The sequence below is a fragment of the Canis lupus genome, chromosome 10 (genome assembly GCF_048164855.1).
Source record: "Canis lupus baileyi chromosome 10, mCanLup2.hap1, whole genome shotgun sequence".
NCBI classification, from domain to species: domain Eukaryota; kingdom Metazoa; phylum Chordata; class Mammalia; order Carnivora; family Canidae; genus Canis; species Canis lupus.
Genome location: NC_132847.1, coordinates 34,435,111 through 34,458,024, shown reverse-complemented (window position 1 = coordinate 34,458,024; position 22,914 = coordinate 34,435,111). Strand labels below are relative to the sequence as shown.

General features: G+C 37.2%; 1 long non-coding RNA gene across 1 annotated transcript in view; it reads right to left on the bottom strand.

Annotated features, from left to right (window-relative positions):
• LOC140640911 (uncharacterized) overlaps positions 1–22,914 on the bottom strand; it is a 124,298-nt gene that overhangs the window by 15,825 nt on the left and 85,559 nt on the right. The window lies entirely within an intron of this gene.

Genomic DNA, 22,914 nt, shown 5'->3' with positions numbered 1-22,914 from the left:
CAGGAGGAGGTAGGTGCCTTTGTGGAAGGCCAAGATAAAGATTAACAGTATAAAGTTTGGGGAGTATATGAAGGTCCTTCCTCAAGGCCACCCAGGATCCCTTACATCTGAGGAGTTCTGAGTCTTTAAGCTGGCTCGATTCTGGGAATTGAATGAGGGACTGTGACTCTGCTTTTATGATGCAGGTTAGACTTTTAGTCACTTAACCTAGATCTTTTCTGCCGATACAGATCAAGTTAAGAATTTAGCAAGCTTCCTATGTATTTTACTTCTAGGAACACCATGCTCAACTAGTGCACACCAAAGGCCTATCTGGGCCAACTTATTCTGATTGGTGCTTTGACTTTGCTATCCTATACGATAATTGCACCCACCTTGCCTTTGGCAGTCCAGGGCTTCTACATGGTCCCTTCCACTCAGTTTCCAATTACTCTTATTGCTTGTGAGTTTCCCAAGTCAGCGACTCCAGTCCCCACTGTGAGGTTTGGACTACAGAGAGGAGGATTCTCAGAGCTCCTCAGAGGCTCTGGGCCTCCAGGCCTCCTATCACAAATTTATTTCTCACAGAACTGGTGAAAAGTACATTTTCTGGACCCCTCCTAGTGCGGATGAGGAGATCTTTACTTATTTATCTTTTAAAAGTGTATTTACCTTTATTTATGGCAGCTTTCAAGGAAGCTCTAGGCCCTGATAAATGAACGTATGAATTTCTTATACCATGCATTATGAAGGCATGCTTATAAGGCAAGCAAGGGTTCTAGTGACAATTATATGAGGGATTTTACTACCCTTGGTTGGCCTTTTAAAAACTATTCATTTTATTCAATGACTTGTAAACTTGGCAAGTTTGGCTGGTTTGCTTTATTTTTCCTTTGGTTATTTTATTTCTGTTCTCTGACTCTAAACCTGCTGAGAAGAATCCCATGCTCATGGAATTTTGAAACTTTAAGAGCTTTGTTTCTAAGGATGTTGAGGCTTTTTAGAGGATCTATATATTTTTCTCCACTCCCTGGTCTGTAGTTAAGGGGTTCAGCCTTCTTTGTTTATACCTAGTGTCTCATTAGAGAGGATCTGTCACATTTACAACACAAGGATATTAATCATGTTCCCCTCTGTCTCTTAAGCATTCTCTTTAGGCTTCAGAAATTGAAGGAGGAGGATATATTCTATTGACTAGATTTCCGTGTTTTTTGTTTGTTTGTTTGTTTGTTTTGGAAGAAGGTTTTCATATACAGGTTACATAATATGATTACATTGCATGCTACTTTTTATTTCGTCCATTATTAGCTTTATTAATTATATATAGGACTATTAATTCCATTTTATTCCAAATCAGTAGCAAATTAGTTATATTGATTTGACTTCTTCTTAATGTTGACTGGTGGTGATTGCTGAGCACAATACTCGGAAAATTCATTCATAGAATGATCAAAGATAATTTGCATTTGTTGCTGCCTTGGATTTTCAACATGTGTTGTTCCTTAAAAATCACCAGTCCTTTTTTATAACTTCATATTTTCCTCTTTTAGTTCACAAAACATTAAAATGAAAAGTTCTCAGCCAATTAACTTTTTTTGTTATTTATTTTCAGCTAGTTTCTTAAGTAACCAGTACATATTCCAACTGAGGGCCGTGACAAAAAGATATTGTTCAATTTGTTCTCAAAAAGCCACACAAATACCAATGATAGGATAGTTTCATTTTCTTACTTGGAATAATTCTGAAATTTTCAGGGTCTCAGGGATCTATTCTTGAAGCCTAAAGATATATATATATATATATCTTTATGCTATCTTTTTTATCTTTAAAAAAAAAAAAAATATATATATATATATATATATATTTTTTTTACGAAATGTGAATCTGAAAATGGGGGGTGGATAACATAAGGGAAGGCAGAGAAATGAAAAAATAAAGGAAAGTACTCTAGAACATCAAGGAGAGGTCAATTCTATAAGAGGTCAGTAACTATAAGGAATGAAATAGATGAGATGCCTGGGTGGCTCAGCGGTTTAGAGCCTGCCTTCGGCCCAGGGCGTGATCCTGGAGTCCTGGGATCAAGTCCCACATCGGGCTCCCCATATGGAGCCTGCTTCTCCCTCTGCCTGTGTCTCTGCACCTCTCTCTCTCTCTCCCTCTGTGTGTCTCTCATGAATAAATAAATAAAAAATATTTTTAAAAAAAGGAATGAAATAGATGCTGGAGAAAATTTAATTGAGATACATTATTGAGTGGCTTCTGCACAGGCTTTTTTGAAGAATACTACTGTTGAAGCCTGCATATCAGAGAGGAAAGAGCATGGACTCTGTTTTTTGTTCTTGTTATTGGTGGTGCTGGTTTTGTTTGTTTGTTTTGTTTTGTTTTGTTTTGTTTGGACTCTGAAGCCAAGACTGTGAGGCTGTAAATCCCTGTGCTACAAAGTATCAATTGTGCAATCTTTGTGCATCCCTTTCCTCAACTAGAAAATGAAGATACTGTTAGTACTTGACTCATAGAACTCCTGTAAGAAGCAAATGGACTGATATGTGTGAGGTGAATAGAGGAGTATCTGGGATCTGGTAAATATTTCAGCTACTAACACAGGAGGTTTGGTGGAAGTCTTGGGCTAGTGTCCTTAGTACAAATGAGTCATGGCTCCTCCTACTTTTGTCTCCGGTATATTTAAGGGCTATGTCTGACACTCACTATAATAATGCATTCTTGCTTGCATCATAATTTTTAGAGGCGTATTGTATGATTTGAGTGGAAAGAGAGGAAATCGATTCTTCTCTGGTATCTGCTTCTATTCTTGTTCTTTGTTAAATATGATGAAACAGATTAGTCTTTAGATAATCTGCTTCCACTGCTATATACTGGGATTCTTTCACTTTGTTTCCTTTGTAACAATTTAGCTTTCCAGTGAGGGTTTTTATTTGGTTTGTATAAAAAGGACCACATTGTAAAGGCTGGTCATCTTTGGATTCCTAATGTATTACTTTGTTCTTATGAATCACTTATTGGTAACTAATCTATATAACCTCCTATTTAGTCCAAAATGAGTTTTCATATTAGGAGAGAAAAATATTATTTAGAATTGATTACTTTTGAAATAAATGTTAGCTCGTGATTAAATGTATATGATATATCTAAGATTTAACTCAACTTTTGGTAATTTTAAGTGTTTTCAATATAGTTCATTTCATCATGCTAATGGAAATAAAAGTTTGTGATTATTTTGGGGGTATTAAAATTGTCCTTTTTTACACACACCTTTAAAAATACAATATTCTTTAAGAGAAATAACAAAAATATTTGTGCTTTTGCAATCATCTCTAGATATCTTGAGGTTTGAATTATAGAACAATAATTCTTCCCCTGTGCATCTAATGACACTCAGCCTGAAGCCTCCTTCCTAACAGTGCATAAAGTATTTGGCCTATAACTTATATTCTGCTGAGTCTTATTGCTTTGTTTATCAATATTTTTTGAACCTGCCTCCAGTCACCAGAAACATTATACACTCCAAGGAAACTTTCTTCTCTGACATTATTCCTATTTGAATCTGTTTTTGCATGCTTAAATATTGTCCACAAGGAATTGTAGATAGTGTAGACAGTGCAAGAACAAACGGCGTTAGCAAACAGAATATTTTGTCACAAATAGCCATCTTCCTGTCTCTTATAGCAGACAGTGGTAGCAGTTGTTAATGAGAAGTGAATTTAGTGAAAAAGGGAAGATGAAAGTAGCCGTTCTAATCAAAATCTGTCGTAATTTCTCAGGTGTCTAGAATTTATGACACACCATTCAGCAAATCTCCAATGATACATTTCCATAACAGGAGTTGTAAATCCATTGGCAGTTTCATTAATCAGACAAAGAGCTGTGCAGTTATTGAAATAACTCCTCAAATAATTGCCAACTTGCCGTGCTGTGACATCACTCCTAAGAGAAGTGCTTCCACAATTGATGATACAGCCTAGGTAAATTAGCATTTCTGGCATTGAAAAATCATTATTGGGCATACCACGGTTCTGAGAAAGCACTTCCTGGAATTGTTCCTCCTCTGAAGCAGGATTTAAAAAGTGGTGGTGATCAGTATTTTGCTTGTTTTACATGTGAGGAGAAATGTACAGGCATTGTATCCACCCTGCTTTAGACTATGGTCACAATTTTAACCATGAAACTATTTTAAAATTAAAATGTTGTTAATTTGATTGCTTTCGTATTTCTTAAGTGCCTTCTGAGCATGTGGACTGAAGTCTGCTAGGGATTTGGGACAAGTATGTAAAATAAGTAAGACGTGACACCTCCTCCCAGGTAGATTGTTACCCCTCAAGGGATGATCTGATTCAATGGAGTAAATACTGTTATGAAGGTTGTGGTAGGGGATTATAGAAGAAGGGTAAGCCAAGACTGACCATCACAATGGCAGAGAATCAGGAAAATATTTCAAAAGATGTGAACTCTTACATTAAATCTTAAAAGGAAGGAATTCAAAATATAGACCAAAAAAATTAAGTGAGAAGAGGTTTGGAATGAGAGTTAAGATGTGTACTCTACTTCAACTTCTCTGATACTTTGAATAAACCAGTTTATCTCTCTGAATCTTGATTTTTCTCTCTTCAAATATAAAGGTATTATTTTCATTTTTAAAGACAAATTCCCAGATTAAAATAAAAAGTTGAAATGGAAAGATTTTCTGGGAGATGAAAAGCTAGGGAAAACAACCCAAAATACAGTTATCATGAATTTTATTAATGTTATATCTCAGCAAACTACACAGACAGAACTTTGACATGCTTCTGATAGTTAAAGGAAATCATATGCTACAGTCATATTTATGTGAAATAAAATACTTTCCTATAGTTATTTGTGTGAATATGTTCCTTTTACATACTCCATATATACTCTTAGCTCATGACACAGATTTGCAAAAGACCACAGGTGTATCCAATGAACTAAAGACAGAATAGTAAAATAAAATACGCAAATGCCAAAATACAGAGTATAGCACTGTCAACTCTTTTCAATTTATACCTTAAGATCTGCACTATTTTTTAATACTTTGAATCTGATAATAGAAATATAATAATACAATACAATATTATATTGCAACCTACTCATGGAATTGGTGATTCAGGATGCTATGCATTTTGAATGGATGTAAAGATCTTAGTTCCTATGTACCAAATTACTTTACATAAAATATCTATGAAGTTTATATGTTTTTATATGTACAAAATAATCAAGTGAGGGGCACCTGGGTGGCTCAGTGGTTGAGCATCTGCCTTTCACTCAGGTTGTGATTCCAGGGTCCTGGGATCAAGTCCTGCTCTGGGCTACCCATAGGGAGCCTGCTTCTCCCTCTGCCTGTGACTCTGCCTCTCTCTCTCTGGGACTCTGATGAATAAATAAATAAATTTAAAAAAAAGAATAAATAAAATCTTAAAAAATAGGGAAGACATCAGTGATATGACTACTTCTCTAATTTCAGTTTCACTTAAGAGAATACTTTGTTAGTGTAAGCTGAGGAAGTAAAACATTATATAAAAATTCTGAATTTAAGAGCAGAAAATGAGAGGCTTACAAAATATGGTGAAATATTGTAACAGAATGTCCTTTCTCAAGAACATTTAAGTAGTCAGTGTGGACATCAACTTGTTATTGACTAAAGTGAACTATTAATAGCACTTTAGCAATTTTCTGTTTATTTTCGTAATTAATGTTTTACTAAAATTCTTGTGTGTCTCGACAATGTTTGTTCACCTCATCACTACCCTCAGTGAGTACAGCTATGTCTGGCATATTATATCACCAGATGAACTGAGGGATATGTCAACAGAATAACAAATATCAAGTATGCGTAGCTTTGCCAATTCAATCAGATGATTGTGTTGAGTGGGAAATAGCTACACCCTTCCTAATTTCTGTTGTGCACCCTGAAAGACCTGAAATGTTTATTTTGCTTAAGTTTCCATTTGTTCTCATTGGTAATGGAGACGTATAATCTTACCTAACTGATGCATTTTTTTAAAGTTTGATATTGAGGTAAATTAGGAACAGTGTGTGAACTATTATTTGGATGAATCACTTCAACTAAAATATTGATGATGATTTTAATTTTCCCATCACTGTCAAACTTCTGACAAAGGTGAAACCTAAAAGAAGAATGTGTTTCTTAAGCAAAATTATTTTTGTAGAGTTTATTGAGAGAGGGATTCTAAGAACTAGGGATTCTTACTGCTCTCTGTAAAGCTTACTGAGAAATGACTGGTCTCCACATTTGAAATTTGTACTTTTTTCCTAACACTAACTAGTTTTGTAATATATTTAAAGCAAAAGAGTATTGTGAATTTTCAATTTTCTTCTTCCCTAAAAGCGCACAGTCAATCTTCACCAACATTTCCTTTGCTCTGGAATAGCTGAAAATGGGCAAAATGTGAGTGAAAAAATACAAGATGCAACATCATCAAAATGTGAAATCTATATTGAAAACTAACCCATCATGGAAATCTGAAAAAAAAAAGAAGAAGAAGAGAAAGAAGAAAAATAAAAGAAAAAAAGAAAAAAGTAGGTCATCTACCAGTTATTTTAAGTAGTTTTGGGGCAGGTGATTACAATATCCATTGTTTGAATTTTTTTTCAGGAAAGTATTCCCCTTATCACTTTAGAAAGAAGAATCATTTTGCTTATTCCTTGTCTAAATTGTGATCGTATGACCTGTGGATGAATGAATATACATTTTATTTCTTCTTATTAAAAGCTGGTCTCACATGAAGTACTAAAGAGCTTAATTACAATATTTAGGAAAAGGCTGGGATCCCTGGGTGGCGCAGCGGTTTGGCGCCTGCCTTTGGCCCAGGGCGCGATCCTGGAGACCTGGGATCGAATCCCACATCGGGCTCCCGGTGCATGGAGCCTGCTTCTCCCTCTGCCTCTCTCTCTCTCTCTCTCTCTGTGACTATCATAAATAAATTAAAAAAAAAAATTAAAAAAAAAATATTTAGGAAAGGGAAGAGCCTGCTGTGGATAGTGTGAAACTTACTTTATTTTGTGGAATTACCGCAGCAGTTACACCATACCAAATATTTTGTTCCATTTAGTGTAAGTGAACAGAACAAGACAGATTCATGCAAACAAGACAGATTCATGCAATCTTCTTTATTACAAACATAGGCCAGGCAAGCTCTTCATTGCTTCATCCATGCTTTTCGTGGAGATTCCTATCACTTAACAGTATTCCTAGACTTTGGGCTTTAAAAACATAAAGCTTTCTACAGCAAAACTGACATTTTGAATAACTTCACTGATTAATCATTCCAATTTATCTCATCCCAAGGGCTCGTGTCTTTAAATGTTTATAAACTTGTTATTCTTTCCAAAAGGACAGTAATCCTCCCTAGGACCTGATTATTAACATGCCATTTTAATAGGCCATGGCAAAAAATATGATGCTAAACCTGAAATTATTTTGGATTTCTTGGTGACAAAAGTGAAAATGTAAATTTTTGAAGTTTTACATTTTTATCATATGTATCTTCACTAAATTTGGTACGGTTTGGTATAGTACCCAAAGCACATCTTCCATTTCAAAGTAAAAGAGAGAAAAGGATCCTATTCAGTGACTTTTGTTATGCCACTGAAAGTAAAGATGAGTTAACAGTGTTATCCTTTTTTGTCTTGTGTGCAAAAGATAGCAGATGCTTTGGGTGTTTGGAGCACACCTGGTTTTTATGCAAAGAAAATGTGTAATTTGGACTACCAAGTGAATAATTAATGTCAAATTAATTCAAGATACTTTCTTAAAAAATCACATGTGAAATTCCTTGCTTTCTCTAGGAAATGCTGAAACAAGCATCTTTATTCTGAGTCTCTCCACCCCACCCCCACCCCAGGAAGTTCTTTATCTCAGAGATAAAGAGCTCCTGCTGATTTCTCCTAGGAAAACAAAACAAAACAGAAACATTATATTTGCTATTTTGTTCTTTAAGAATTCATCCACTTGTGTAAAATGCAGGTTTTGTGATGTACTATAACTTTAGCTGACATAGTGCTTTCCAGAAGAGGGCTGGCTATTCCCTGTGATAGAACCACAGGGATTTAAAGAAATGCCATGTCAGAGTATCTACCCTTATTTGAAATATTAACAGCAATCCCTTAATATAAGCAAAAGGAGTTATCTTGTCATACATTTGGCTATTTCGAGTCCCAAATCTTGAAGCAAAGTCTGGGTTTAACCCCTGCCTTTCAGGCAATGGGTTGGGCCGTTGTCTGACCAGCTTTGCCGTTGAGAAATTCTGCTTTGCTTGTGTCTGCAGACAAAATGTCCTGTTTTTTCAGATAAACCATATTTATCATCAATATGTTCCCAGTCTCCCCAGGAAGACATGAGGATAGTCAAGATTTCTTTCTAAGTATTTAAGGAGAAGGTGAACAAGCGAGAGCTTAGAATAAACTTCTGTGGATTTAAATGCCAGCATTTTATTTTATTTTTTTAAAGATTTTATTTATTTATTCATGAGACACACACACATACAGAGAGAGAGAGAGAGAGAGAGAGGCAGAGACACAGGCAGAGGGAGAAGCAGGCTCCATGCAGGGAGCCTGATGTGGGACTCGACCCTGCGTCTCCAGGATCAGGCGCTAAACCGCTGAGCCGCCCGGGCTGCCCAAATGCATTTTAAAATAAATATTAAAACTAATTAAGGGCACCTGAGTGGTTCAGTCATTGAGGCGTCTGCCTTTGCTCAGGTGATGATCTCAGGGTCCTGGGATCAAGCCCACTGGGATCCCTGCTCAGTGGAGAGTCCGCTTCTCCCTCTGCCCCTCACCCTTTTCATGCTCTCTCTCACTCTCTCTCTGTCTCTCAAATAAATAATAAAGTCTTAAAAAATAAAACCAATTAAAAAAATAGGCATGGAAAAACTTATATGATTTAAAAGTTACAAGCAGGTGTTGTGAAGATAAATATATTTACTCCTAGGAAAGTGATGTAAATTGTACATGTTTAATCATATCAAAATAACAATTTGGGGAGTAATATACATACATACATACATATATACATTGTGTATATAAATATATACCAAACCCTGATATTGGTAGGTCAATCACATCGCACTTTTATCCTTCCCATGTTGTCCAGTAACGCTGGTCTACTGCCACTACCCCCTCTACCATCATCACACTATATAAATCTTTTTAAAGTCTTTTAATGTTAAATACCTAGTTGTTGCAGAAAACATCCACCCTATTTCCAGAGGAAGGGTTTCACTTCAGATATTTCCTCTATTTCTCCTTGTACTCTGAAATCTAACTCTTGACCAGGCTTTATCCAGATGAATACGGGTACTCTGAAATCTAACTCTTGACCAGGCTTTATCCAGATGAATACGGGTGCTGCTCTGGATCCTGCCCATAAATTTTGAGAGAAGATGGACCTTTGTCCATGTAGCTAGTGAAGAAGAGAACTTTAAATCCAGGTCAGCCCCACCAGTGGAGACTATGGGATTATTGGTGTCTACTGGTAGGTAGGTGGGTTCTCCTCTTAGATAGGCATACCTTCAAAAGCTATTTTTGTTTTCCTTAACCACCACACTAATCTCAAGTCTTAAAAAAGGTATTTCTCCTCTACTAAGGATTTGGCCTTGTCGTTTCAGTAATTAAGTAGGTATTTGAGCAGAACTTCTCAGTAACTACCTTGACAAAACTCATTCCAAATGGTAGTGTTTTCCTTTGGGGATCTCCAAGAGTTTGGTATTGATTGAATTCCTTTTATGACTCCTAATCATTCTCTGATACAAACAGGGAGAATTAATCAAAATTCGTGTAATATTAAATAAAATATTCAACAATGTTGTTACTAAATGTGAGAATAAAGATAAACGTTTCTGAATGTGTGGCAATATGTTATGGATAATCCTTCTTTAAATAGTTTCTGATCACATTTTAGATTACCCACCCAACTATTCTTTATCTTGTCATAAACTTTGTCTGAGTGGAAATAACTATTTCCACTTATAATCCTAGTTCATGGGGAACATCATTGATAATAATTGAACACTTCAAACTTCTAAGTACTTTTTCTTACTCTTGTTAAACAAGGTCAAATAAATAGTTTAAATTTTAGCAAAAGGTTTGTATATTGCCTTCATCTTTGTCATTCTCCTTTTTTCTCTCTTAAAGATGTTAATATATATATAAACATGTAAAAGTAAATAGACAAATAAATCATAAACCTATTTAACCAACAGCAGAGTTTATTAATTACAATATTTTATGGTATTTGTGTCAGTTTTTTTAGGAAATAAAATATGAGGCCTACTCTCTATTCTTCACTTTTACTGGGAGCAACTATTATCTGGAAGGATAGATACAAATGTATACACACATATATGTGTATACATATAATCTTGTCAAATGAAGAAAAAATATTTTTAGAACATACAAATGTCTCAAAAATACTACAGATTACTTTTTGTGGGTTTCTAAAATGTACATAAATTAGTCATATTGTTTGTATTATATTTCTACCTGTTTTATTCCTTAGTTTTATCATTTCAATATTTATGTGGAATATATAGAACTAATTAATTGATTTTAAAGGCTATCTGTTACATATTTAGCTTACTATTACATATACAGATTACAGTGACAGGATTTATGACCAGAGATTCAAGTTACCTAATAAACAGGTTAATGAAAGGGAATGAAATGAAACCCAAATCTAGTTCCTATGGGCCTGAGTGTCCTCAACATTTCCTAGTGCTAGTTTCCTTATATTCTAGAAGCATCTTTTAAAACTACATGCTCAGGATGCCTGGATGGTTCAGTGGTTGAACATTTGCCTTTGGCTCAGGTTGTGTTCCTGGGGTCCTGGGATTGAGTCCTGCATGGAGCCTACTTCTCCCTCTGCCTATGTCTCTGTCTTTGTCTGTGTTTCTCACGAATAAATAACATCTTTTAAAAAATAAAACTGTATTCCTGTGTTATTCTAAAATCAAAGAATCTTTTATATTTATTTATTCTGTTACATTTACTCTGATTACTAGTATCTTTAACTTTTTTCTAACGCATTAGTATTTTTGACTTAAATTTTTTTTCTTAGCTTCATTTATCTCCATTACCATTTTTCTTAAATTAATTAAGTTTAGTTCATTTTATTTTGCTTCCTTTATTGGTTTAGTTGTAATTCTGTTTTATTGTTTAAGAGTTAGGATTGCACTACCTCTGAAACTCACGATGTGTTGGCTAATTGAATTTAAATAAATAAATAAATAAGATGCAGAGACTGAAAAAAAGAGTTAGCATTGCATTATCTCATGCACACTTTGATTAAAATGCCTGTCGCTTATTATTCATACTGAATGGACGTCACATGAGAATAATATATATAGACTTAAGAATAATTTACTACTGTCTATCCCCTCATTTTACTTTTGCTTTCTCCTTGTGTTTGGTGTTCTGCAGTTTGTTTATCCTATGTGTGCATGGGTGCTCATTTCTTTCTAGTTACTCTGTTTAGGAATCTCTCTGAAATTTGGTGTGATTTGCAGGGTGGTTTTTTTTTTTTCCTGAATTTCATAAGGAATCATAATCATTGTCTCTTTACATATTTCTTTTCCTCATCCTCTCCATCTCTCTTCACTGATATGTTACATTTTTATATTGTGCATTTTCAATTTTTAAAATTATCATCTTTTTATATCTCTAAATTGGACTCCAGATTGTTTCTCTAGATCAATATTCTGATTCATCAATTATGTCTTCACAAGATCTATTCTCCAGCTTAAGATTTTCATTGCTCTTTCTTTTAACAATTTTATTAGTTATGTTTTCTAAAGCATTTTTCCTTTAATATATATACCATTATTTCTTTCATCATAGCAAATATTTAACTGTTGCTAAATGCTTTTTTGCCTCTATTGAGCTTATCATATGGATTTCCTTTGCTGGTTTGTTAATGGTGGCAAATTATATTTTCAAATGATTTTCAAATATTAAACCGTGCTTTGTGGAGAAACATCTCCACCATGTTATGATATATTATACTTTTAACATATTTATTTATTTACTTATTTATTTTTAAAATTTTTATTTATTTGTTCATGAAAGGCACAGAGAAGCAGAGCCATAGGCAGAGGGAGAAGCAGTCTCCCTATAGGGAGCTTGATTAGGGACTTGCACCTGGGACTTAGGGATCACGACCTCAGCCAAAGGCAAATGCTCAACCACTGAGCCACCCAGGTGCCCCATAACATATTTTAAATTTTTAAATATTTTAACATATTTTAAATTTAGTTTTCAGTATTGAAGTTTTGTGTCTGGTTATATGAGACATTGTTATCTGTGAGCTGCTTTTATTGCAACAATTTTCTGGTTCTGGTGTCAAGGTACTCCTAGCATCATAAAATGAGTTAAGAATCTGGAACGGGTTTATACAGAATTGGCATTATTTTTTCTTATTCTTTTGGTCAAATTTGCTAGTGAACCTATTTGAGTTTGGATCTGTTTCATGGGAAAATTTGAACTATGAATATAATTTTTAGGTACATTTGATGTTACAGATATTATAGATTTTTTCACGATTAAAAGCTTCAGTATATAATGCCTCTAAAAAATATTCCATGTCATCTAATTTGTAAAAATAACTGGCATAATATGTCTTATAGTATTATTCTTTTTATCTCTATTGGTTCATTTTTTAAAAGATTTTTATTTATTTATTCATGAGAGACACACACACAGAGAGAGAGAGAGAGGCAGAGGCACAGGCAGAGGGAGAAGCAGGATTTCTGCAAGGAGCCCAATATGGGACTTGATCCCGGATCCCAGGATCATGCCCTAAGCCGAAGTCAGATGCTCAGTCGCTGAGCCATCCTGCTGTCCCTCTATTGGTTAATTAATGACATTTGTCTGATAATAGTAATTCAGATCTCCTATTGATTGATTGATTGAATGAATGATTGTGAGAAAAGTCCAAAAGTTGACCAGCTCTGTTTAAAACAAACTTTGTTTCATTTCATTTATTTTACTATAATTTTCTATTTTCCATTTCACTCATTATTGTTTCTATTCTTATTCCCTGTGTACTACTTACTTTGGCTTAACTTGCTTTACCTCTAGTTTCTTAAGAAGTTTAGATCATTAGAGTCATTGAAATACACAATTACAGGGGCACCTGGTTGGCTTAGTTGGTTAAGCATCCCACTCTTGTTTTCAGCTCAGGTCATAATCTCAGGGTCATAATCTTAGGGTTGTGAGATTGAGCCTTGTGTCAGGATCTGCTGGGCGTGTAGTCTACTTAAGATTCTTCCTCTCCTCTGACTCTCCCCAGTCTCAAGAAAGAAAGAAAGAAAGAAAGAAAGAAAGAAAGAAAGAAAGAAAGAAATATACATTTACCAAAGATGCCAATAAAAGATACAAAGATGCCAATAGGAAATAGATAACTTGCATATCCATATATTTACTAATGAAATTAATTTTGTAACTGCAATCATTCCACAAAGACAACTCTAGGCCCACATAGATAGATTGCTTATACATGAATGTTCACTGCAGATTGATTGATTGATTATTATTTTTAAAAGATTTTATTTATTTATTCATGAGAGACACAAAGGGAGAGAGAGAGAGAGGCAGAGACATGGGCAAAGGGAGAAGCAGGCTCCATTCAGTGCCCGACATGGTACTTGATCCTAGGTCCCCAGGATCATGCCCTGGGTTGAAGCCTGTGCTAAACTGCTGAGCCACCCGGGCTGCCCCATTACAGTTTTATATGTAATATCCATACATTGGAAATAATCCAAATGTCCTTCATCAGGTGAATGGAAATAAACTGTGGTATACCCATACAATGGAATGCTATCCAGCAATTAAAATAATGGATAATTGATACATAAGATGGGATGGATAAATTTCAAAATATTTGTTGTGAGTGAACAAATCCAGGCAAAGTACATACTATCTGATTCCATTTATATGAGAACCTAGAAAATGCAAACTGAAGTACAGTGACAGAAACCCAATCCATGGGAAGGAATTACAAAGGGACGTAAAGAAACCCAACCCCTGTGGGTAATGTAAAATGTAGATAATCAATTATTTTGATTTTCCTGATGGTTTTCACGTGTGTATACACAGGGCAAAACTTTACTGAATAGTACATTTTAAATATATAGGACTTTAATGTTGTGCCAGTTGTATCTCAATAAAACTTTAAAAAGACAAATGAATTAGGTTCCTTACAAGAAAATAAATTTATATACATAAATCTTGATTTGTCTTGATTATGCATTGGCACTTCTTTCTCCATCTTCAAAACAGCAGGAAATAGTCATTCTGACTTATGTAGGTTGTGAAGATCAAATGGCATAATATGTAAAAATGATTCGAAAATGTAAAGTGCTATACAACCATTAATTGTTATTATAAATGATATGGCTAGATTTAAGCATTACAATTCATGATGGACTGTATTTACGTGTGTGTGTGTGTGTGTGTGTGTGTGTGTGTGTGTGTGTTGGAAGTGGGGGTTGAGATTTTTTAACTTTTTTTTCTCTTGTCCTTTTGTTCCTGGTCTTGCCATTTTTTGTAAACTTAATGATGTTCCACACTCCCTAGTTCTTTTCAGCCTGTTGGCAGCAACTCCTGGCTATATTTCACAGAAGGTTCTGATTCCTTCCTTGCAGGTTCTTTGCTTTAGTGAGAAATACAAAAAGGTAACGTAGGTGGGGGGAAACATAGAAGCTAGTATTTTCTTTGGTCAGTTGGGATAAGGAGATGAACGAAACATGATTGAATTGGCATGCAGGTTATATTTAAAAGGGTGGCAGCCTGAATGATGTAGCATGGCCATCTGGTAGATGTAGCAGAGCATCAGAGTGTCCAAAAATTTGATTTTTAAACTAACTTTGTTATTCCTCTGGCCTCAAAGTTTCCGCCAGCTTCCATACAGGGATGAATGTCTCCAAATTCCCAAATTGGTATTGTGTAAGAATTCAAAGATCAATGTTTACTTTATTGGAGCTGGGAAATATGGCTGTGAGAAAAATGAACTGACATTTTTTTCTAGCCATTACTATGGTCTGCATACAGTAGATATTTTTGCTTCTTATTTGGAATTGAATTCCAATACCGGCTGAGAAAAAAAAAAAGTTAGTTTCCTTCCCTCAGGAGCTCTCTTTCTTAGCTTTGATAAAGTAAAAATATTTCTTTGAAACTTATAAACATATACACAAAACATACAAATACTACTGACACACACAAGTATAAATGAATGTCACTAACGGCCTTGGGTTGAAATATCCCCAGAAGAAAACTAGAAATAAGGTAACATGAAACAACTAGACAGAGATGGGGCAACAGCCATGATCAGATGCATATCTCCTCAATAGCAGTCGAGTAGTTTCTTACTAGAGTTGGAGTTGATAGAGCTTCCTATCTACCTAGCTGTTATGGTCTGCTTCTCCTTAGAATTTAGAGGAAGCACTGATATCCTATTTTAAATCTTTGGGCTTACTGGCCAGTGTTAAGGTTTACCTTGGTGACAATTCATAGCTGAAAATAAGTGTCTGTGTATTTCATATTCCTTTGGTAAAACCAAAGGAATCTCCTCCTGACTGCTACATAAACTACCTCCAGGATTGGGAAGAGGGAGCATTCCTGTGGAATCTGTCTGGCCAATTCCTTGTCCTCTGCCTTCCCAATAACAGAATGAGGCAGAAAGGTGATAGGGATTGGTTGGTACCTGGGGGAAGAGATGAGTTCATAAAAATGGAAAGCATTTCTTTCTCCTTCCCTCACGCTTCAACTTGCAGGTGTAGAAGGGGATATATTTAATCTACTCACTTCAAATTTGGGAGTGCCTTAAATCCTCATGAAACTGGAAGGGTCAGTGTTTTATTTCCTGTCTGGTTGTTTCTGAGTCACTTCAATGCTGTCAGAACAAGAAGAAAGAAGCGAGAAAGAGGGCAGAGCAGCATAGCAATTTGGGAAAGGGCAAATATTGCTCACCAGAGTTGTCCAAAGAGCTAACTCTATATGTTCTGTGGGCTCAGGTAAGCGAAAAAAGGAGCTGAAGGCAGGGCCTGGCTGTTAGCCTTCCCATCCCCACCCAAGACTGTCCAGTGCAGGAAAGACAAAAACAAAGCATCATGAGGATGTACAGAGTCAGTGTGGCATTAGCTAAGGGAAACAGCCACATTTCTCCTGCATGATCTTTAATATTAAGCCTGTGGTAAGAATCTGCTGGGTTCCCAGTGACAAGAAAACAGGCTCTAAAATAGAGAAGAGAGGTAACCACCATAAAAGTAGGTCAGACTTTGATACCCAGCATTTGGAGTCAGCAGGGCGAAAACCACAGATAGTAATATGGCTCCCACACCCACCCAGGAACCTTTATGCATTTAAGTAGATTTCCTCATACATGCAGCCTCTGGAGCAATGAGAAAGAAGGTAGAAAGAAAGGCACAACTTCCTTTTTTTTCAAGTAACCATATAAAGTACAGCTTGAGCCAAGGCGGAGAAGTTTTGATTATTCAGAGAGGACAAGACTTGAACCAGGAAATAACTGTAAAAAATATTGAAGATACCCAGAAAAAAAAAAAAAAACAGGTATAACTTAAAAATCTTATCTGGGACCTTTAGGTTTAGGTGCCTATCATCCTTGCTCACTTCTCATTAGTGTAAAGAAAAGGAAAAAGTGGGATGCTTGAGAAGTAAAGTTGTTATTCACATTTACAAAATCTCTAACTCCATTAACTCCACTAACTTGAAATTATTAAAGAAACCAAATAAAATGAATATCATGCAAGCAGGACAGACCCAACATTTTCTCAAGTAAGTGTATTCATTGCCTTTCACTGTTCTTCCTTCCGTGTCCCTGATTTCAGTAAATGTTGTTACTGTCCCTATGGTTGGTCGAGGAAGAAACCCATTCCTCTTTGACTACTGTTTTAGTTAGTTTGGGCTGCTGTAACAAAGTACCAGAGTTTGAATGTCTTATAAACAATAGACATTTATTTCTCCCAGCTCTGTTGGCTGAAAGTCTGAGATCAGGGTGCCAGTCTGGTAGGGGGCTGACAAGGATATGCTGTCTGATTTGCACGTAGCTGTCTTCTCTTTGTATCCTCACATGGCAGAGAGCCAGCCGAGAGCTCTTTCTGGTCTCTTTGATGAGGGCATGAATTCCATTCATCAGGGCTCCATGTTCATGTCCCAATCATCACCCTAATACCATCACATTGGCAATTCGGATTTCAACATAAAGATTTGGAGAGGGCAATATAAACAATCAGCTCCTAACAACCAATTCCATCCAACTATCACCTCACCTGTCAGGTTTTCCTCCTAAACATCTCTTAAGTGTATTTACTTCTGCTCACTCATCCCCTTTGCCATTACCTTAGCTCAGGCCTGTCATTTCTCACCTAGTTGTCTCGAGGGCCTCATAATTGGCTCCCTGCCACTAGGGTGAAAGTAATTTATTAAAACATTATGTGATCACTCAACACCACCAGCGTCCCCCATAACAGTCATTATTATGTCTTTGTTGCCTTCAATATGAGTTTTAAATTCACAGGTAATGTCAAAGATGAGCTCACAGATGAACTTCAAAGATAGTTTACAAAGTCCTTCACAGTCCATCAACTAGTTAATCTCCCTTCCTTTTGTCTTTTCCATCACACTCTAGCTCAGTGGCATGAAAACCATGCCCCAAAGAATACTAGGCTTCTACAAAGCACTTCCAGAGACTATTGAATGAGCATATGTATGCACTGCCTGTGGGTGGGTCATTGTCTTCCTATGTTGTGAGTGTGTTGAAGGGTGCAAAAGTCTTTGGGCGGAGCCAGACTTTAGGACATCTTTACAACCTCACATTCTTTCATAGTAGCTGTCTATGTGGGGAAGAGGAGAGAGTACACAGGAGTATCTCTTTAAAGAAAGAGTCCCACAGCTTCAAAACTAATCAAACAAAACAAAACCTACTTTTAAGACCACTACCCTGCCATATGGATACATTAACAGTGTCTTGGACATACAATGACATACAATGGGCATACACTTTGGGCAGGTCCATTAACTTTCAAATAATTTCATTCTGGAAGATTCCTAGACTTTTTTTTTTTTTCTCTGTCGTCATTTTATCAGGTAATTCTTGCTGATTTTTCAGCTGTCTGTCCAAAAGCCATATTTTGGGGGAAGACTTGACTGAGTTTATAACTGTCTTTGCTTTTGTTATTTTTTTAACCATCCATCAGGGCTGATTATAATTCTTTATTTGTGTCCCAGACTGGATGGTAACATTGGACATCCCAGGCGTTCTGCTGGTCTCACCATAGCATTCAGGGATCCTAACAGGAGTTGCCAGCATCTATTTATCTTCAATAAACTCTGAATAGAAAAGTTCTATTAATGAAAGCTAGTCTTGGAAAGAGGAAGAAAATTCATTTACTCCATCAACTTTCCCCCAAATGCAAATTCAAATGACACTTTTGAAGAAATAAGCAGGCAAAAACTGTATTTACCACTAAAGCAGTCCTCATCTTTTACTTTTTCTTTCTGAAGAAGTTCTTAAATTTTTTCCTTATTTTTCACTGGCCACTTCTATAGACTTCTTTCTATTTCCATATTTGAGTCTTCAGAGTTGCTGGGTGCTTTTTTGCAAGTATTTTTTTCTAAAGAAAATCTTTAATGAATAAATTATGATATTCATTCGCTTGATGGAAAATACCTCAAAGCCCTATAAATAAAGAATGCTTGTTTGTTTACTTAATTTATCTTATTCCTATCTCCTTGGCAAAAATATACTTTTCAATATTTTTAATAAAGTATCAGATGCTTCACCTTCAGTTGAAAACCATTTAAATATTTTTCTTATAGATTTATGACAAATATGTAAGTAAGACCAATAAGCAGGCCTACGATAATGTGATTTCAGTGACAACTGAGTAAAAATAAACCAAGATCACTGCATAAGCATTTGTTTTTGAATGGGACTCCATTTATACAAAGACATGAAATTATAAGCAATTAAAATGCATTCATGCTTGAATTGAAAGGAACTTTTATGAGGCAGCCAAAGTAAAGGAATGGCAGGTGACCTTTTATATATTCTTAGGGGAGAAAAAAGAAGAGAAATGGTAGAATAATTTTAGAATGCTTCATTTAGTGAAAATGATTTTGAATTATTTCTTTTCCAGGAAATAAGCAAATTACATTTCTGGGTATCTTTTAAAATGACCCAATTTATTACAATTATCCATTTGCATTTAAAGTAAGTATTATTCAGCAGAGGCCTTCCTATTTTGTTTTCGTGTCCTATATTAGGGCTTTTCAATTTGTGGGGCTCGACAAATCAAAACACCTTCAAGTATGCGATAGTCGAGAAGCAGAAAGAACATCATTCACGCACCAGGCTCTCTCCTAGAGTCACGTGACCTTGAGCAGTCTGTATCTTCACTCTGACCCCTGTTTCTGTCCATGGACAAAGAATTGCTTCAACGTGGATGGAACTGGAGGGTATTATGCTGAGTGAAGTAAGTCAGTCGGAGAAGGACAAACATTATATGTTCTCATTCATTTGGGGAATATAAATAATAGTGAAAGGGAATATAAGGGAAGGGAGAAGAAATGTGTGGGAAATATCAGAAAGGGAGACAGAACGTAAAGACTGCTAACTCTGGGAAACGAACTAGGGGTGGTAGAAGGGGAGGAGGGCGGAGGGTGGGAGTGAATGGGTGACGGGCACTGGGGGTTATTCTGTATGTTGGTAAATTGAACACCAATAAAAAATAAATTAAAAAATAAAGAAAAGAAAAGAAAATCTCTACCTCCTATGTTCCTTTGTGCTTTGGAAGCAGTAATGCATGCAATATACCAAACACAGAGCCTGACACATAGCTTATGCTCCATAGGTATTGACACTTCTCAAATTGCTGCAGCAGGACGAGGCGGTGAATTCCTGGGTGTTGTTTGCGAGTCGGAACAGTTTGAATTGTGGCTGTGATGGAGCAGGCTCCGGTGAGCAGGAAGAGAAGCAAGAGCTGTGTAAATGGTTATTTGTATATTTAGGATATTCACATTTCATAACTTGGAGAGTGAGCACTGCAAAGGAGCAAGAGTACCCATAAATAGAGATTTCTAGTTGACAGGCTCCTGATAAAACAGCTTTTACTCTAATATGAGAAGCAAGTTAAGCAAACATATGATTGAAGCTACAGTGTGAAAAGGAATGCAAAGATTATGCTTGTGAAGGGGAGAGTGCCATAAGTTTGATGGTACCAGCTTAAATGAACTATGTATATACTACATATATATGTAGTGTGTATGCATCGCATGTGTACTCACATGTGTATATATAGAATATATATGTATACATACAATATATGTGTTCACACACACACACATCTATCTGTGGGTTGGCCAATCTATCCACCTACAACCCCTTGGATAGGCCCATGGTGGAGAATTAAATGAAGAAGTTGATTAAATGATTATATAGCATAAGAGTGGGACTTCAAGAAAGATTATCCCTACATAGACTGTAGGAATAGGTAGAAGAAACATCCTGGGGCTTAAATTTCTAATATTTAAACACACACACACACACATAATGTTTGAAACCAACAGTAGGTAGACAAATATAATTTAAAAAACTGAGTAAGAGGGGGAGGAGCAAGATGGCGGAAGAGTAGGGTCCCCAAATCACCTGTCTCCACCAAACTACCTAGAAAACCTTCAAATTATCCTGAAAATCTATGAATTCGGCCTGAGATTTAAAGAGAGACCAGCTGGAATGCTACAGTGAGAAGAATTCGCGCTTCTATCAAGGTAGGAAGACGGGGAAAAAGAAATAAAGGAACAAAGGCCTCCAAGGGGGAGGGGCCCGCGAGGAGCCGGGCTGAGGCCGGGGCGAGTGTCCCCAGGACAGGAGAGCCCCGTCCCGGAGGAGCAGGAGCTGCACCGACCTTCCCGGGGGAAAGGGGCTCGCGGGGAGTTGGAGCAGGACCCAGGAGGGCGGGGATGCCCTCGGGCTCCCGGGGACAGTAACAGCAACTGCGCGCCCAGGAGGAGAGTGCGCCGAGCTCCCTAAGGGCTGCAGCGCGCACGGCGGGACCCGGCGGGACCCGGAGCAGCTGAAGGGGCTCGGGCGGCGGCTCCGCGGAGGGGGCTGCGCGGCCCGGGAGCGCGAATCCAACAGCGCAGGCTCTGGAGCACAGGGCGCCGGGACACAGCCCAGGATCCCGCCTCCCCCGGGACAGGCAGAGGCCGGGAGGGCCCAGGACAGCAAGGACGCTCCTGCCCCAGCTGAGCACATCAGCGGCCCCGCCCCGGAGCCTCCAGGCCCTGCAGACGGAGTTCCTGCCGGAGCTGAATCCAGGGCTCCAGAGCTGCCCCGCCACTGGGGCTGATCCTCCTGCGGCCTCACGGGGTAAACAACCCCCACCGAGCCCTGCACCAGGCAGGGGCACAGCAGCTCCCCCAAGTGCTAACACCTGAAAATCAGCACAGCAGGCCCCTCCCCCAGAACACCAGCTAGACGGACAACTTCCAGGAGAAGCCAAGGGACTTAAAGTACACAGAATCAGAAGATACTCCCCGGTGGTTCTTTTTTTGTTTGTTTGTTTTTGTTTTTGTTTTTGTTTTGTTTTGCTTTTTGATTTGTTTCCTTCCCCCACCCCCTTTTTTTTCTCCTTTCTTTTTCTTTCTCTTTTTCTTTTTTTTTTTTCGTTTTTTTTTTCTTTTTCTTCCCTTTTTTTTTCTCTTTCTCTTTTCTTTCCTTATTTCTCTCCTCTCTTTTTCTCTTTTTCCCAATACAACTTGCTTTTGGCCACTCTGCACTGAGCAAAATGACTAGAAGGAAAACCTCACCTCAAAAGAAAGAATCAGAAACAGTCCTCTCTCCCACAGAGTTACAAAATCTGGATTACAATTCAATGTCAGAAAGCCAATTCAGAAGCACTATTATACAGCTACTGGTGGCTCTAGAAAAAAGTATAAAGGACTCAAGAGACTTCATGACTGCAGAATTTAGAGCTAATCAGGCAGAAATTAAAAATCAATTGAATGAGATGCAATCCAAACTAGAAGTCCTAACGACGAGGGTTAACGAGGTGGAAGAACGAGTGAGTGACCTAGAAGACAAGTTGATAGCAAAGAGGGAAACTGAGGAAAAAAGAGACAAACAATTAAAAGACCATGAAGATAGATTAAGGGAAATAAACGACAGCCTGAGGAAGAAAAACCTACGTTTAATTGGGGTTCCCGAGGGCGCCGAAAAGGACAGAGGGCCAGAATATGTATTTGAACAAATTCTAGCTGAAAACTTTCCTAATCTTGGAAGGGAAACAGGCATTCAGATCCAGGAAATAGAGAGATCCCCCCCCTAAAATCAATAAAAACCGTTCAACACCTCGACATTTAATTGTGAAGCTTGCAAATTCCAAAGATAAGGAGAAGATCCTTAAAGCAGCAAGAGACAAGAAATCCCTGACTTTTATGGGGAGGAGTATTAGGGTAACAGCAGACCTCTCCACAGAGACCTGGCAGGCCAGAAAGGGCTGGCAGGATATATTCAGGGCCCTAAATGAGAAGAACATGCAACCAAGAATACTTTATCCAGCAAGGCTCTCATTCAAAATGGAAGGAGAGATAAAGAGCTTCCAAGACAGGCAGCAACTAAAAGAATATGTGACCTCCAAACCAGCTCTGCAAGAAATTTTAAGGGGGCCTCTTAAAATTCCCCTTTAAGAAGAAGTTCAGTGGAACAGTCCACAAAAACAAAGACTGAATAGATATCATGATGACACTAAAATCATATCTCTCAATAGTAACTCTGAATGTGAACGGGCTTAATGACCCCATCAAAAGGCGCAGGGTTTCAGACTGGATAAAAAAGCAGGACCCATCTATTTGCTGTCTACAAGAGACTCA